The sequence below is a fragment of the Lethenteron reissneri genome, chromosome 38 (assembly GCF_015708825.2).
Source record: "Lethenteron reissneri isolate LAM-NWPU_2019-01 chromosome 38, ASM1570882v1, whole genome shotgun sequence".
Classification (NCBI taxonomy): domain Eukaryota; kingdom Metazoa; phylum Chordata; class Hyperoartia; order Petromyzontiformes; family Petromyzontidae; genus Lethenteron; species Lethenteron reissneri.
The window spans coordinates 8,784,563-8,803,359 of NC_083816.1; the positions used below are offsets into that span (position 1 = coordinate 8,784,563).

The window sequence follows — 18,797 nt, forward strand, 5'->3', positions numbered from 1 at the left end:
ATCCGAGTGTGTGTGGGTGGTGTGTGGTGGTGGTGGTGTGTGTCCTATCAGCTGTAATCAGTCGCTGCTTGGCAAGTCGAGGCAGCCCTGGCTCAGTGCGAAGTCCGGGGCACGTGTGGCATCACTCGCTCACTCACTGCCTCGCGTTTGCCGTGCGTCTTCAGTGGCCTGTGGGGTCGAGAGCGAGTTGGGTGCATTCCGCGGCGCGATTTTGCCCCCGATGAGCTCATGCGGTAAAAGGGTCTTTTTTTTGTTGTTTGTTTATTTTGTCTTGACTAGCAGGTAGTAACTACGCGCGGGCATGTAAGGACACGGCTGCATTGTTGTATTCATGGCACGCTCCACTGTCAACGCTTGCATTACGCAACCGGCATTGCCAAGCGGTTCACTCTACAGTACTCTCCATACTCTGCTGATAATTGTCATCGCTCTATAAATATTGTTTGGCAGCCCGTTATATGGGCGGGTTGAAGTGACACTCTCGTGACACTCGCCCAGACCTTTGTTAGACATACACCACTCATCTGGCAACTCATCAACTCACACGTCCCCTACCACTCCAAGGTTTTGTAGAATATTGTAACACTGCAGTGCCAAGCCCGGTGAGATTCTACGGTTCTCCCCATATCAGCCCCCCGCATACACCACTCCCCAGCAGCACTGGACTATTGTATGATTTTCAAATGGGGCTTGGGTCACACACATTGCTATTGGTAAATGCTAGAACAGATAGGTAGAAACCGGTACCGATATAAACGAAACCAAAATGATGTTTTATTTTTATCAGAAGCGACCTGGCCACAAGTAATAGCCCAATGAAGTGGCTTATCGCGTGGAAATGTATCGCGTCCAAATACTCTAAACGATGATTCTAAATGTGGAGGGAAAAACTGGAGGACCTGTAAAAAAAATCCACGCGGCTACGGAAAGAGAGACACCGCAAACCCCAAATATACAGCAGGCGTCAGGGACGGGATCGAACACGCGACCTCCTGTAGACCAGGCGAGTTAGTTAACATCTCGCCACCGTGGCGCAAAAATCAAATAATCGAAAAACGTTCCATATAGTAGCTTCAAGTTCATTCCCACAAACTACAAATCGCTAACTTTCAAATGATAGCACATTAAAATTGGTGGCGCGGCCTAGGAGTCTCATAAAATTAGAAATTTGTATAAACACTGAGAAGCCACTTACGTATCTGATGAAATATATGTTCCGGAGATCAGACATTCAGAAAGCGGTTACATGGCCCATTTGGCCCTAAAAATACAGCAGCGTTGCCTCTTCTTGCGCTTCTAGAGCAGTGTTCTTCAAACACATTTTCAGAGGGGGGCCCATTTCGCTGATAACACATCAGTGTGAAGACTGGCGCACATTTGAAACCATTGGGGTTGACAGCACGGTGATGATCATTGTCGGGGCCCGCACATCAGCCATCGCAACAGCATTCACATGCTGTTACTTGTGGCAAGGTCGCTTCTGAAAAAGAACTATATAGCTCAGTGGGTCTTAGGGGCCGTCCATAAATGACGTCACGCACCTGGGGGGGGGTCAGACATTTGTGACGATGTGTGACGATGGGGGGGGGGGTGAAATGTGACGTCAGTGTCAAAATGTGCAACTTTAAATAGATATAAACAACACGTTCTAGTTAATTACAAAATCAGAGTGCAGCGCCACATTAAATACGCACTTCAATGACAATAGTTTAAAGCGATTTGAAGCATGTTTTATCTTCTTTGGGGAGTGGGGGGGGGGGGCAGAGCTTTGTGACGTCATATTTGAGGGGGGGGGTCTGACTTTTTGTGACGCCGTGTGTGACGACGGGGGGGGGGGGGGGGTCAAAAATTGTCAAATAATTAATCATAGCAACACAACACCCCGAGCAGCTACGAAACAACACCCCGGAAAACCACTAGAGGCCCGACTATTTGCCGCAATGGAGACCCTGAACCGCGATAATGTATCGGATCGCCTGCGTGATTAATCACTGCATCCCTCATGTACAAAGTACTGCCACCATCAATTGCACTAATCGTCATCATCACACACAATACTATAATGGAGCAAGTGTGAGTTTATCTGTTAATCTGTCCGGATATTTTTTTTCTAAAGCCCATGTTTTTTTAGCGCATTGACATTCAATTAACTATTGATTTTATGCATTTTGAAATGTCAGTAAAAAAAAAACACATGTTGATTTAACGATTTTTGAAAACATGACATTCAGTTTAACAATGGAAGCCCCAAGGGCACCAAGCCTCCCCTCCGAAGTCGAGGGCCCAAAATCTTCCTAAAGTACAATTTCTACGAGTGTCACCAGATGTCGCGAAAGCGTTTCACAAAGTGATATTAAATAATGGGCAACATCCGCTGGATATATGTGTCATTTTGAAACCATCAACTGTACAGGCGCATTATATAACACTACTAATCGGTAACACGCTTCACCGACTATAGGATTAACGTCACACTGCATGGGAGCCAAAAAACCTGGTTCACTGGTGATGGGACTTTAACTCATTCAGAACTTCATGCTGACTCTGTACCACGAGTGAAACTATAATCATCAACGTTCAGCCAAAGTTGTTGTTGGGAGAGCCACATCAAAATTGTTTGGTGGCTATTTTGAGAGGAACGGTGGCACCTGTGATTTGCGTAGAGTGCTGTGTTCCATTCCTGGCCACGGCTAACACCAGTGGCGAGTGATACTTGAACCGATCCTAGTAGGGCCCCCCCCCCCTCTTCACCAACCAGCACTGAGCGGCATGGTGAAGTATGGTGACATTCATCCAGCAGTGGATTAACAATGAGCCCGCAACTTTACTTTCAAACATTTTTTCGTAAGAAACGTCATCTTTGTAATTCTATCGAGGACATCTTTATAAACTACAACGCTCGCTCATTCACAATGACGTGTTTTAAAGTTGGGTGGCGACCGCGTAACAGAGCACGGAACAGCGTAAGACCGCTGATCTCAAAACGTTTCTATCGCCCTTCATGCCAACATAAATATTGCATTCCACATTTGAAACGCACCATGTAGCTATTGAATAGTAACTAAAAGGCCACACTATACGTTTCTTTTGCGTATCTTAACACCCTGCTTGCCTGCTGCTTCAATTAAGGAGATGCCGATCTTCAAATGACGTTATCTGGAGCCTGGGGAGTGGTTTTCTACAAATCAAACATGATGTGCGCAACACCTCATTAAAGCAACCATTTTTTGGGGTTTTTGATTCCCTTTGAGGTCTAGAACGTACCCACAGCGAGGCCACCTCAAATTGCTCTCCAACAAATTACCAATTTAAAAAAAAGGAGAAAATTGACGCGGCACAGAAAATGTACTCGATCAATCCAGCGGCGTTTCACATCAACAGATTAATGACATCGACATCATCACCACCACCAGCAGCAGCAAGCATTATCAAGCAGTGGACATTAACACAGGAGCAGCAAGCAGCAAAAATGAGCGGACATCCATACAGACGCCCAGCGATTCACGGTGACTCAAACGCACAAATTCTCTAAAGATATTGCCAAGCGACTACTGTGCCCCCCCCCCTTGCCACCCCCCCACCCCCCCCAAAAAAAAGACCGTGCCACCCTGCAGAGCGACCAGAAGAGCGACCACTCGCACGCGTTACACACCCGGGGAACGCTGCTTCCATGCACCCGGCGCTGGACAGGGCGTCGAGGTGACCTGCGTAACAGCAATTGGCAGGTCTCGGATCAACACTCGTCAAGCCTCGCTCGGTCCGCCCTTGACGGGAAAACGAGCACATCCGGGGGTGGGGGGAGGGCGAGGGAGGAAACAGTGGTTCCTTAGATATTTCCGATCCCAGAATATAGGGTTGACGCCGTTTCCTGCACTCTGACGCCCGACTCCTGCCTATTAATAACCCCAGCCGTGCGGGTATTTGCGAAATCCGTTCACGAACAAGGGCACCTTAACACAAAATAATCCGCCTCCCCCTCTCCTCCTCCTCCCCCCCCACAGGGTCCCCCCCCCCCCCCCCCCATCATCTTATTCTGGTCAGGCACTCCGCACGGAGGCGTGAAACCGAGCGCGTCCCGGTGGTCGAGGCGAGGAACGTTCGAGACGCCAGGTGGCAGTAACGCCACTCACAAACCGGCTCGTTCACATTCGCACGTGGACGCGAGCTCAACGCGGCTCCGTGGGCTCGGGCGGTGAGTTGGCGAGTTGTTCTTCAACAAATGTCCAGAGTGGGGAGGGGGGACCACGTTCAGGGCCGCCACACATTTGAAGCCATCGTTGGGGTTTGACAGCACGACGACGATGATGATGATGTTTTCACTCTTTGTGTATTCATACTCTTTGGTTCTTTCGGTTGCGCCATTTCGCGCTTTGCTGTGTTTCCGGGTCGTGCCGTGCATTGTCCGGCACGATGTCCGACGTTCCGCTCCACGTGCTGTGAGCTTCTTCCGAAGAGCGTCTTCTGGGCACCGTGCCGAACAACACACGGCACAACCCAGGAACGTGTGGAGAGCCATTGCTTTTTCTTCCTTCATGCTTCACGTATTTCAAGCGCAGAGATGCATGCGCATTCATATCTACACGGAAACCGTATGTAATGAAAGTGAAATTTGGAACATCATGACAATGAGAAAAACTACTTAACCGGAAAGTGAAAGTGACACAATTTCTCTCTCGTTGGCTGGAGTGACCAATCATCTACAAATATAACATCGATTTTGCCTCTTGATTTCATTGCTACCGATAAAGCATCACTGTTAAAACCGTTCCAAAAATTGCTTTAAAAAAAATGAACGACAACCTTGGCCCCGGCTATAAATAACAGAAATTGTTAGCCGTCCATTTTTAACTGCGGGTCGGAGCGCGCGAGCACAAAACACCGCGAGAAATGCAATTCCAGAGAGGCGCGCTTCTACATCTGTCGGCGCAAACATTCCCGGAGGAATCGAGTTGCGTACGCGCGGCCCCTTTCAGCGACTGCGGCTGCTGGAAAGAAAAAAAAAGAAAGTCTGGAGTTATTTGGGTGGTCGACAGGGGAAAGAGGGCTTAAGAGTGTCTCCAGCTGAACCGACTAAGGAATCCGTTTGAAATCCGGAGGAAGAGCCCCGGTTCGAAATGCCCGTCGAGATACGTTGGCGCACGGGGAGGCAGCTGGCTAAAAACTTCTCTCCACGCGATCAACGTTTGATCTCAACGTTCCGCCAGAGCGCGAACCGAACGGCACGCACGTCAGAACTGGACCCGCGTTGTGTGCGCGTGGATTGCTTTCTTGGGAAGGGTGAGGCTTGCTCATTGATCGATTTAAGCAGGAAAAAATCACGCATACGAATGGGACAGTGTGTTGCTTCCCGAAATGATTTTGTCTTGGGAAGTAAAATGCAGAGCACAACGCATTGCTCTTGTTTTGTGTATGTACAAGTTTTTGGGCAACTCTTTGATCAATATAACCAGTTTTCAATAGTTCCTAATAACAACGCAAACTTTATACGAAAGCTTCTTTATGTTAAATCGTATTTACAAAAGTTATTGTGACCCCCGTTTTACAAACAGAACAGGCTGATGGAGAAACAGAGCGAGAGCATCAACATCGTCAACTTTATCTGGAAAGTATTAAAAATAAATGCTCCACTAGTATCAATATATTTCTGCGCCAGACCAAAACTGACCTGAATTTCGCGTCCTTCATTCACCCAGGGACGTTTCACTTAGTCTTAAGACGCTCTTTGAAGGAGGATTATGCTACTTTTGGACAATTGCACAACATAAAATCCACGATGACCGTTTAACCCTCAATTTAATTTGCTCTTGCAGATTCGCTCAGTGCAGGTAGATCCAACGATAATCGGTGTTGTGAAGTCACGCGGTTTTAAATGACTAACCTGCCCGTCAAAGTCACATGGATCCCTTGGCACTTTGTGGATTTCCCCCATAGATCGATTAGCCTTTGGCAGGTGCCCCTTAATAATGACTACGGCCACCTAGGAATATCTACCTTCCTGGTTGCAAAAACCTTGAGCGAATGGACCGCAGCCGGGCAGCGTAGGGTAATTCACAGCCACAGCCTTGGAGTTGCTTTTTCACGCCGGTGTTACGCCTTGCGGTATAGAGCGGCACTATCGCCCCCTATTAATATTCTACGTGCAGCTTCTGCAGTGCAGAACGTAATATCACACAACACGCGGCCTTTGGGATGTGAATGACACAAGTCGTAACAAAAAAAAATGTTTGTATGCTGTCCAAAATTATGGGAGCACTGCACTTAATCCTCAATACACTTTACGTCAAAATATTTCAAGCACATTGTCCTGCTACGGAGGGAGCTGGTAGAAACGTTGGGTTGCTCGGTCAATGGCAAGGGTCAACGGCGGCGTGGTGTATTCCGCAAATATGCCCGACTGTGAGGGCGGGCACAAGCCGGCGTGAGTAGGTTAAACGTTGAGTTTTATAAGGGAACCACGGGGTGAGCAGCCCCTCCCCACCCAGCCCACCCCTCCCCACCCAGCCCCTCCCCACCCAGCCCCTCCCCACCCTCTCCACCCAGCCCCTCCCCACCCTCCCCTCCTCACCCAGCCCCTCCCTGCACGACGGACGGACACAATAATCCTCTGTGGGCTGGTGGAACCAGTGGGTTCCTACCAGTATAAAGGGATTGGTAAGCTCGTCGGGTAGCTGCTCAGGATGAATGCACACGTACGATGTTACATAATTGAATGTGTATGCATTATTATTGACTAACGTAATTACAGTGCTTGGGAGACATTCCACTTAATGCAACGGAAATCAAAGCGGCGCTTCCATGTTTAAAATTGCAGCTTGCGCAAATGCGTTGACGCTGTTTGTAATCAACGAGCCCGTTGATTAAAAACGCGTGAATGCATAGAACGAACTGCATGCACGCGATATCAAATCAGTCTGTAATGGACACGCTCCCCTGTGGTGGGAATTTCCACTTGTCCATGGCGGGGCAAGTTAACCCACAGGACAAAGTGCTGTCATTTTTATCGACCCTGGAGGGATGATGGGCTAAGTAAATATTTCAAAAAGGATTTGAACTCGCAACCCCTTCCTGACTGAAAGATGCTCGTTCTGAGACACCTGGCTTGCATTTCGTATAGGCAGCTGGGGGTTAAGCAATCCCTTCGCTATACCACAACAAAAACATCGTGATGCACAAATGAGGATAAGAAACTGAAACGTTTTAGCCATACACTCCTGGTTTAGGCTGTCAACAATTTCCACAAATCGGCAGCGAAAACGTCCCTAGGCACGTAGGCACGCACGCGTTTCGCTTGGTGACCGCGTTTCACGAAACGATCCCGGCTCAACTCTGCCTGCAGGGACAAAAGCGTCAGGACAACGGAGTCAGCTTTCGGAACGTGCTCGTGAATAATGCACCGCGTGTGCTCCTGGGAGAACCCTGAGCCCAAGGGACCCGCACACTACTGGGCCGCACTGTGCCAAGAACGGACTGCATAGGGACGGACTCGTTTATAACAAATATATATTGATTACGCTTCACCCTCCTGGCTCCATGGCGATGTGTGCAGTCTGACTCAACCGGTAAATTTAGTAAAGCAGGTGCAAATTAATATTCGTTCCACCAAATATTGTTATATTTGTTTTCTCCCCCTAGGCAACACGTTTACACGTCCGGCGCTTTGCTATAATCAGCGCTTAATTTCAGCAGGAACGCCGCTTCTGGGGAAAATTGAGCACGCTAGCATCCATCTCTCTTTCGGGTTGTCCTATGCGGTATTCGGGACTATAGGGTACAACACATATATGATTCATCTTCTTGGTTCTTTCGGTAAAGTCACGTAGAAGGGAAATAATAAAATAATAAAAATAAAACATAATAAAATAATTATCACGACGTTTCGGCCACAACGCAAGCAGCCGTCCTCAGGTGAAGAACAGGTCTGTCGGAAAGACAGCGTCATTCATTTTATTATTTCCCTTCTACGTGACTTTACCGAAAAGAACCAAGAAGATGACTCCCTGCAGTCACGAAAGCTTTAAATCGAAACATATATGATTATTGTGGATAATAAAACCTGGTTCTCTTATGCCAATAATATTTAATGCTCCATGCCCAGCCAAGCAGTGTGCACAAAAACATTGAATGAGAAATGAAGCTCTGGTTATGGAGGTTATTTATTCAAAATTCACCACGCTGATGAGGGCGGGGAACGCAGGCACGGAAGCATATGCATACAGTACAACTATGAAATTTTCTTCATTGTCCCGTGCTTCCACGACGTAGCACGACAGATATTTGGCAAATATTTGTACCCCTTCGCTCTTAGTGAAAATGACTCTTTGTTCCCACAAGGGAACATTTATTTCCCCATAATTATGTTGTGTGGACCTCCAGGGGACTGTCCAGGAAACGTAAAAAAAAAGGCCACATCAGTTCCAACAAAGTTAGGACCAGATGCTTCGCAAACGTTTAATTATAACGAAAAGCAAAATTAGCAGCTGTTTCATAAATACGTTTGGAGCGTGGTCTTAAAATGTACGTTTTGGTTGACAAAATTATTACTGAATAAAGTAGGAGGGCACACATATTTGGAAAAAGGGCCGATATTGCCGAATATATTTTCCGAGGGGAATAATTTTCATTGGGGAACAAATTTACTGGGGCAGGGGCAGTGGAAGGGGGAACGGGGGATCATATCGTCTCTGGTGCCGTAAAACATGTTGTTGTTGTTGTCGTCTTATTGTTGACAAAGCTTTGCTGTGTGACTGGGTGAGATGAGTCAGCTGGAAACTGGGCGTATGACCAGTTGGCTGCTGCAAAATATCGCGGTGAGTCAATATCCTGATTAGACTCTGTTCCTTCGGCCACGACACCCAGAGTGCGGTGTTCCGTGCAGTGTTTTATTTACACTTGCCTTTTGCACAATTCTATTCCGACTGTGTAGATCGGCATAATTTCATTGGACAAAAAACCCTTTCAGAATTCTCGGCAAGGCAGCGTATCACCCCGTCTGCTACAGAACAGGTCGTGGATGTTTAAGCTTGTATGGAACTCTCTTATAATCCCTTCAAGTGATCTTTTTTTTGGGCGACACACCATGTTCTGCTGCAAATAAATGTTCACATTTTGTTATTGTCCGAGCTGAAATTTTACCAAATTAAGTAACAGACACTTTTTTCGCAACTGTTTTCGCATTATCTGATCAATTGAGCGATCGAACCGATCATCAGGAGAGTAATCGGCGACTTAAATAATCGGAGAGTCCAACTGTAGATGGCCGTGTGTGTGAGCGAAGTCGAGCCCCATCTGAGGCAAAAATAAATCGGTAGGTTAAAAACAATGTTTTTGCATAATTTCCCCTCCACATTAAAGAGTCATTTTCGCTCACTAGTTTCTGCCCCTCACTCAAAACTCATCGATTTTCCCGAGCTCACCCCACGACCCCCTTAATCTCCCCCTCAAAGCCACCGCCGTTACTTTTCCCTCTTAATATTCTAATTTCGTGGCTAGCACTCATTGCCCAATCATTCAATCCGATCATCATTATTCACCATCATCAATTTCGCTTTCGCCGATTTCACGCGTCGCAGATTCTCCGCCATTACTTCCTCTCATCTACTTAATTCACCTAATCTCCACCATTACATTCGTATGCGCCGTTGTTAATTCTCTGCAAAAGCGCCTTCGTTAAGGTGCTATTTCCATTTCCTTTGAGATGAGATCAAATAAACGGCACGTCCGCCACGAGTCGAGAAGCCACGAGTCCAATCGCGGCGACAATCTGGCGGCTCGCTCGCCCCAAGTCGCACACATCATTCATCAATCTCTAGCCTCGCCGCTACTTTGACATTCCGTATAATTCAGCACGCTAGCCGACACGACCGTTCCCTTAATAAAATCGCACAAACAACCGCATCATCATCCCCCCCACCACCTCCTCCCCGCACCGCACCACCCAACACTGGAATAGATAAAGGAGCAGACCCTGCAGTTGATCGGTCACGTCCCACTGCTGGTGGAAGGGCTTCTGCTGCAGGGACCTCTAGAGAGCCCCTCTTGGAGGGTGCTTTGGCCTTCTCTTCCACGCTGGTGGGAGCACCCACGCAATACCCCACATCGATCGACGTATCTGTTCACTAAAAGCATCGATGTTTGCATTCTATCCGGTATCCGTGTAGCGTGAGTACCTTGGCATTTCTTACAAGATCTTTTCATGATCATCGTAATAGCATTTACAGACCTTTGATAATAATCCACTCCAGGATAAAGGCCTCGCCATAGGCTGTGTTGGCCGTGGGTGGGGTGGGAGGGGACGGGTTTATTTCACTTCACCGTGATGATCTGTGCTGGCGTCGCGACAACGTCGTACAAAGAACGCAACTCACGCAAGTCTCCACTGCTTCTTGTCGGTGACACAGCTCGCCGCGGGCACGTGTCCAGGTTTCAATTAAGGTCTCACTCGAGGTGCGAGAGAGCCCGACAGAGCGCCGCGGAGCAAGGCTGACAAAAGAGGTCCCTTCACGTGCCCAGGGGGCAAACTCGCAACGCTCCAAATAAGTTGTGCGGCTCACCAGCGTCGGGCCCGTGCCATCGACGTTTCAAGAACAGTGCCCGATTATACTTGTGGCACAAGTAGCCGCACGTGTAGTAGCCGCACGTGTAGTAGCCGCACGTGTAGTAGCCGCACGTGTAGTAGCCGCACGTGTAGTAGCCGCACGTGTAGTAGCCGCTACACGTGTAGTAGCCGCACGTGTAGTAGCTACTGCACGTGTAGTAGCCGCACGTGTAGTAGCTGCACGTGTAGTAGCTACTGCACGTGTAGTAGCCGCACGTGTAGTAGCTACTACACGTGTAGTAGCCGCACGTGTAGTAGCTACTGCACGTGTAGTAGCCGCACGTGTAGTAGCCGCACGTGTAGTAGCTACTGCACGTGTAGTAGCTACACACGTGTAGTAGCTACTGCACGTGTAGTAGCCGCACGTGTAGTAGCTACAACACGTGTAGTAGCTGCACGTGTAGTAGCCGCGCGTGTAGTAGCCGCACGTGTAGTAGCTACTGCACGTGTAGTAGCTACTGCACGTGTAGTAGCTACAGCACGTGTAGTAGCTACAGCACGTGTAGTAGCTACAGCACGTGTAGTAGCTACAGCACGTGTAGTAGCTACAGCACGTGTAGTAGCTACAGCACGTGTAGTAGCTACGGGCCCCGCACTTTCAAGGGCCCCGCGATAAATGCTTTAAAGCTATCACTTCCGGTTCAGTGATTCTGCACTTGCTCTATTACTATAGTACTATACCGCCTTCGACTTTTATGAACGACTGGGTGTTTAAGGTTAGAGATTTGTTGTATTATCTGGCTGTATAGCAAATTAAAAACTACAATTACTTTACTATGCAAGTGAAACATTTATGTGTTTTAATATTTACGTGTTTTTTTAAATTCAGGGCCCCTTTATAACATCACATGCCCAGCACCAGCTTCACCCGGCACTGCTCAAGAACACTCGTGGCACCAAATGCATGCCCTCTCCAGGGGTGGTGGTTATCGAGCGCGCAGGCGGTGCAACTGCACCGGGGCTCCCTGGGGGGGGGGGGGGGAGCACAGGGGCCCAGGCTCCCGGCCTATGAAGAGGAGGACGGAAATTGGACGGGGGGAGGGGGACCATTTCATTCATTGCGTCAAGGCCCACGCCAAGCACTGACGCTCGCACACGCAGACGGCACAAAAGTGGTCACAGAGGGCAAAAGCGAGACGAGGCCCGTGATAATTGTTTGAATTGCTTTCAACTGCCCGTGCGCATAAAGGTTAAGTGGTCGTTACACAAACATGCAATGTAAAGTCTTTGTTTTGTACAACAAAACGTACGACGGTTTCCCCACTCGACTGAACGCGACATGGCACCCAACGCCTGTTCAAAGCTAATTCCACATTTCCATGGCGGGAGTGAGTCTATGCTTAGAACAAGGCTCTGCAGCCTTCCACACAAAAACGCAGGGCTCATTTCGTGCAACGCGGAGGGTCACGAGTTGAGCCGACCTTCAATCGGGACTCGAACTTAGATACTTCTATTCTTAGGTTTTTTCGGTAAAGTCACGTAGGTAAAAAAAAATTAATAAAGGTAAAATAAAAATAAAATAGTATATATACAAGGACTGTTTTCTTGGAATTACTCTCACTTGATACAGCTATCGTGCTGTGACGGTTCCACCTGAAGATGGAAGCTTGTGTTGCCTCCGAAACGTCGTGATTTTTATTTTATTTTTATTTTACTTTTATTAATAAAAAACATTTTACCTACGTGACTTTACCGAAAAAACCTAAGAATATGAATCCTTGCAGTCACGAAAGCTTCAAATCTAGAATTAGATACTTCTGCTTGCAAGCGTTACGCTTTGACTGCTGCACATAACTGCCAGAACTTTGTTTTCGCACAAACGAGTTAGAATGTAACAACAAGTCTGAATTTCTGGCCAGGCCGCGTGTAGAGTATTTCCTCCCTCAATATCTCGCCACGCACCACTGCGGGCATGTTCAGGAATGGAATTGGAAGATTGGCCACACGAGGAAGTTTGAGAAAATGCTCAACATGGAAAACCAAGCTTGAACCACAAGCGGCTGGGGAAACTTCTGTTTCAAATTGCATGATATAAATTACCAAGAAGCTACTGAATGTTTCTTGGAGAACGGTGAGTCTGGAATATGAGGATGGCTTCAGTTACTACAAGGCTGCCCCATCTGTTGCCTATTTGGCTACTCCTAAATTTGGCAGGACGGGTCACTTTCACTTCTCAGAAGATTAAGTCAGTAGTAGTAGGTTTTTACCCTTTAAACTGGTACAAAACTGACACCTTTATACAAGGCATCATGTTTGCAATAACCGCAACACAAGCAGTCAAAATGCAAACAAAAATAAACAACTCTGATGATGGTAATGATATGCACTGTCCTTGAAGTTTATTGGTCCACACCCAAGACAGCTTTCCTTAGAGCCTAGTTTCCATTGGTGTTGGACCAGATGACGCCAAAAGGCGTACAACTCAAAGACAGTGCACTATCAGAGCATTGAGAGCTCGGGGTAAGCATTTACACTATGAGACCTCCTTTACCAGTGGCAAAACTAGTAAAGGAGGTCTCATAGTGTAAAAAATTAAGTCAGTCCCGTTACATGCAGCAGTTGAAGCTTACAGTTGAAGCTTACAGCGAACAAGTGATAACAATTATAGTTTCTGCCATATTCAACAAATAAACGCAGCGACTTCAGCTACCTTTAATACATTGGAATGATGCCTCTTAAGCACAGCCACATTTCTGGGGCGTGACTTGTGTAATATTGCTGGAAAGATGAATTGGCATACTCAAGCTGGTTGAAAAAAACGATGCAAAGGTCACACGTGATGAACATACATGTGTAAATATTTAGCAAGGCTGGAAGCCCTAATTGTAAAACCCTATGGAAGACTGTGTGCTGAAATAATTTCCCACACATTTAAATAATATACAAGACTCTTATTTTCCCAAATAATATGGGGAATAGGGGGATGCAGCTGTGGCCCAGTGGGAAGTGCACTGCGTGACCTGAGTTCGATTCCCGGCCACGGCTAACGTCAGTGGCAAGTGATATTTGAACCGGTCGCGTGACTCTCCTTTGCAAGCCACACAATGGTCAGGGTGGTGAGGTATGGTCAAAACGATCTCCCTGAGTGACAACAGAAGCCTCAATCCAGTTGTGGATTAACAAAGGGGTACAATGATTTATTTAGTTATTTTGCATTCGTGGCAAGATCGTATTTGTTTAGTAAATGTAAACATTCGCGTATTACATTGAACCAATTTATGCCGGGAAAAACTTTTGAGACCATACAACTGTGACATATTCTTGGTTCTTTCGTTAAAGAACCAAGCATATGAATCCCTGCAGTCATGAAAGCTTTACATCAAAATTTAACTGTGACATAGATTTGCTTATCACATGACCAATAATTTAGTAATCAGTTATCACTATTAAGCTATTATTATTATTATTGACAAATTTACCGAGTTGGCTTGATCAGAAGCTGGCGTTATTACAGAAGCGTGGACAAACACAGACACACAAAGACGACACAAAGAAGACACAACGCCTGCCGATCTGTCTTGCGAGTGCAGCGATTTGAACAGCTCACAAGGGGCATCTGAACACCAGCAGCTGCACGGGGGGGGGGGGGTGGTGGAGGGCCTGGGTCACGAGGACACACACGTGCACACATCCCTCCTGCTGAGTGTGAGCTCAACTCCCAATTGCCAGTGCTGGGGTGAAAAAAAAACCCAAACGACTGTTTTTCAAGAATGGCATGCCATATTCTTTAAACCAGGCATGTCCAAAGTCCGGCCCGCAGCTTCGGTCTTATAATGTGTTAGTTATGGCTCGCCAGCTCTGTCTGAATAAATACATCATAAAACTCATGGAAATTTAAGGTATTCTATACAGTTTGTTCAATGTTATCTGACTGAATGAAAGGCAGAATTGCGTTTGTAGAGTTGTTCACGTCTGCCTGAGTGGCTTATATTTGGTTACATTGTCATTTGAAAAATGAAGGTAATTGTGACAATGCAAATTGTTTTATAACAGTGTGCATTTCCACGTTACTTTTGTGGTTAAAAAAATGTCAAAAGGAACTATTGGCCCCCGGGCATCTTCACTTTATCAAATGTGGCCCTCTTTGCAAAAAAGTTTGGACACCCCTGCTTTAAACGATGGCTTTTAGTTTACGCAGCATGTGCATGTTGCTGGTGTGGATGTCTGTCGACGTGGTGGAGTGGCGAGCACGCGCGGACGCGGCTTGCAATCCACAGGTCGCGGGCTTCGACTCGCATCTCCCGATGCGGCAGGTGAAACGATGGTGCAAGATTCTTTAATCTCCCCCCCCCCGCCTCCGAACGCCCCCATCAACTGTGTGAACCACTTGGTGAAGAGGTTCGCGGTTCAAATCCAGCGGTCGCCCTAGTTAATACTGGAACAACCGCAACAATAATGGACATTCCATCTGGTTCACAGTGGAGCGTTAGAAGATCACCTGACGTCACCCAGATAGTAAGACCACCGTTGTGCCGGCGTCAGGGTCCAAAGTTGCCAAATTCGCTCATTTCTCCGCAAATTACTAAATTGTGATTCTGCATGGCAGCAGCAATCATCACCCTCTTTAAGCAGACTTTGTAAGAGTGCCCCAGGTCACTCTTACAAAGTGCGACTCATGCCGGTCTCCTGAGTTCTCACCTCGTGAAACAATATAGACTTCAAACACTAACGCACACACACACATGCACATACCGTACAGATACTGCTGCATGCATTTCACCGTCATTGACCGTGAAAGCACAGAAGCCCTTTAATGTCCTTCTAAGTTTGGTGCGGATTTAAGACGGCTGTAATTCTCCGGCTTTTCAGCTCCAAAGAGTGCCTCTGGCTCTTGATGAATGCCTTCCTCCGACTCGCAGATTCATACCAAACACGTGCCCAACATAAGCGATGATGAGAGCGGTGAATCAAAGCGATTTAAGCCGCTGGAACATGTCAGGGTAGAGGTTTACACAATGCATCAACATGTTTTCACCACTGAGAACAACTCATGCCCGTCGGACAAAACAGGAACAACTGTCAATTCTTCTTCACCGAAAGTCGAATTATTATTCATGCATGGGGCTGGATGCTCCGATTCCTTTCTATTCGGCACCTCATCTCTAGGCACCCCCCTCACTCTCCTCATTACATCATCCAATCTCACTCCTTGTGCTCTGCCCCAGTGGCATCTTCACAGCCGTTCTGATTGCATCTTGTCTCTTCTCAACAGGAGCCCAAATCCCATCTAAGTCTAGCCTCTCTGACCTTAAATGTTAACCCTATGTTGCATTCATCAAAAGTAGACATAACAGTCGAATGATATCTTCTTGGTTCTTTCGGTAAAGTCACGTAGAAGGGAGGTAATAAAATAATAAAAATAAAACATAATAAAATAATTATGGTCTTCACCTGAGGACGGCTGTTTGCGTTGTGGCTGAAACGTCGTGAGAATTATTTTATTATGTTTTATTTTTTATTATTTTATTACCTCCCTTCTACGTGACTTTACCGAAAGAACCAAGAAGATGAATCCCTGCAGTCACGAAAGCTTTAAATCGAAGTCGAATGATATTTAAGTATCTGCCCGTATGAGGCGTCTATGACAAAATCGCCCTACATTACCCACCAATCTAATTGGATCTCATAAGCTAAGCAAGTTTGAGCCCAGTTGGTGCTTGGATAGGTGGCCACCAAAGCTTGCCAGGTTTGTTCAGGTGAGGGGCTGCGAGACGGTCAGGTGATGGTAGTGCTGCATGTCATCTGGTATGCACGGTGGAAATTATCTGGGTACTCTTTGATTTCCTCCCACACGAAGCCAAACAACTCACGAATGGAATTGGCCAAACATCCTAATGTAGCAGGAGCTTCCAGAAATGAGGATTTTCCTGGGTACATTTTTATTTATTTTTCCACTTGTTGTTGTTGTTGTATTTCTTTCTCAGCTGTTCACATCGCCACTGCTGGGCAACGGCCTGCCCCGATGTCTGCCCTTCTTCACTGTCCAGTATGGTCCAGACATGTCAGTTTCTTTCTAGATTTGAAGCTTTCGTGACTGCAATGATTCATATTCTTAGGTTGTTTCGGTAAAGTCACGTAGGTAAAAACATTAAAAAGTAAATACTTGATACGCCACGACAGCTGTATCAAGTAAATACTTGATACAGCTGTCGTGGCTGTGACGGTACCACCTGAAGACGGAAGCTTGTGTTGCCTCCGAAACGTCGTGATTTTTATATTTTATTTTACTTTTTAATGTTTTTACCTACGTGACTTTACCGAAAAAACCTAAGAATATGTCAGTTTCTGTCCACCGCTCCCTCTCTATCTTTCTCCTTTCCTCCATCCGCCTCCGTTTCTTTTGTTCGTCTCTCTCATCTACACCAACTTAGCTAAGGTATCCTGCTCAACTTGAACTGCAGTTTTTATTCAACAATATCCGCGGTCCGCATCTTAACTTAAAATCGTTAGTTGTTTTGTCGCTCCTTGTTACGGTAACAAACAAAAAAATCGTATTTCCATTGCCCCTTGGCAGCTACTCGTAACTGTGTCACTCGTTCTACTTTAGTTGGGGGGACCACGTTGGTGCCCCGCATGTCACTGCTGGAAAAATTCAAGAATCCAGCTTCCTTCTCAGACACATCGGTAATCGTTCCTTCTTGAAACTTCTCAATGACCAAGCAAAAACAATTCTGCCAGCTCCAGCGGTTCTCGTTTGCGTCTCTTTGTCCTGCCTATCATTCATCCTGCCTATCATTCAACTGAACTACGTGTTAAACTGAACTATTTGTCCTAAATAATTATATCAATGCACGATTTAAATATGTTTACCACCGACTCTTAACATTGTCCCCGAACGATTTTTTTTACGATATGGGACAGGCACAGAGTTTTCAACAATTCAACCAAGGTTCTTACATCACGCGTCATTTAAACGTGTTTAAGCATTTAATTATTGACCAACTGTTTAAATGTACGGGGCTTTTCTTGTTTTCTTGAGGCTTGAGGCATACCCATACGGCACATTTTCACCACATGGTTCGAATTAAAGATAAAGCGAGCGATATAGAGTGTTTATTAAGCACATGTGGTTTTTTTTCTGCCCCCCCCCCCCCAACTAATTTATTTTGACAGCAAAAACAAAAATGCAACGCAACAGCCGTTTCTTCAAAGTGCTGCCGAACGAACGCGAGCATTGATTCATTGGCCACTCTTGCGTCCGTCTGCACATATTTCCCAGAACTAACACGAGCCTGCAAATCAAAAGCGTACCCTCAAAAACCCACCGTAAGCGATCGCTCTTACCTCTCTGAATTTTCCCCGCTTTGTATCTTCCCCGATTCGCCCGCTGAGTCGTAACAACGCGGCTTGGCGGTGTTTACCGGCAGCCGGGGGCAGCCAAAGCAGCCAGGGCCGGTGAGTGACCAATCGAGTTGCTGCTGCACGGTGGCCTCAAAGTGTGCGGGGCAGACAAGCCTCCAACACAGACCTAAATAGCAACTCCATCCACGTGATGTGGGCGTTTGTACGCGGGGCAAGTCGTAAAACCAAGTGCACGATGTTTATTTATTTATTATTATTATTCCCCCCCCCCCCATCCCCACTTCGGAAAATATGTCAAAGCTCAGACGACACCAAAGCCAGCTAGTACAACTCTTCCCCTGCCCCCCGATCCCCCGCCACTTACTCCGATACCCCCAAAACCTCACCCTGAAAACGCCACCACCGCCGTGGCGTGCTCCGGACGTGTGTCAAGATTTGCTATCCCTGGGCGATTCGCGAGTCACCGCCTGCCCGACATCACGAAGCGCTCGCGTGCGCACACCCAATCATGAAAACGCACGCTCAGATGCGATAAATTATCACCCCCCCCCCTCATTGCCCCCCCCTCCCCCCCCTGTATGGCCCAGGTAGACCGTTCGGGGTCAAGCGATGTTAGCGTGTGTCCCCTCTTCAGGCCAGAACGGTGCACGAGCGAGGCGGTGTGGCCGGAACCACGTCTCGCCACTGATGATGTGCCCACGCATCACCAGGCTGGATTTCAGTTTAACACGTAGGCTTTCGCGACCAATGTTATTCATAATCAACGATTTTGGGTTTAGATCGCGTTATTTATAAATTGCATCCAGTATCATCGGGCAATTCACCCGATGATGCTGGATGCAATTACCAGCGAAACGTCGTACTCAAATTGTAAATGTTGTGGCTTCAACACACCGGTGGG

General features: G+C 47.0%; 1 protein-coding gene across 3 annotated transcripts in view; it reads right to left on the bottom strand.

Moving 5' to 3' along the window:
* The window catches only part of LOC133351768 (IQ motif and SEC7 domain-containing protein 1-like), a 229,677-nt gene that overhangs the window by 60,280 nt on the left and 150,600 nt on the right, over nt 1–18,797 (bottom strand). Inside the window, exon 1 of one of the 3 annotated variants that reach the window (XM_061567267.1) lies at nt 17,879–18,025. The exons of the other annotated variants lie outside the window; for them this stretch is intronic. The gene's annotated coding sequence lies outside the window, so the exon portion shown is untranslated. Of the gene's footprint in view, nt 1–17,878; nt 18,026–18,797 lie in introns of those variants that run through there. 3 annotated transcript variants of the gene reach the window in all.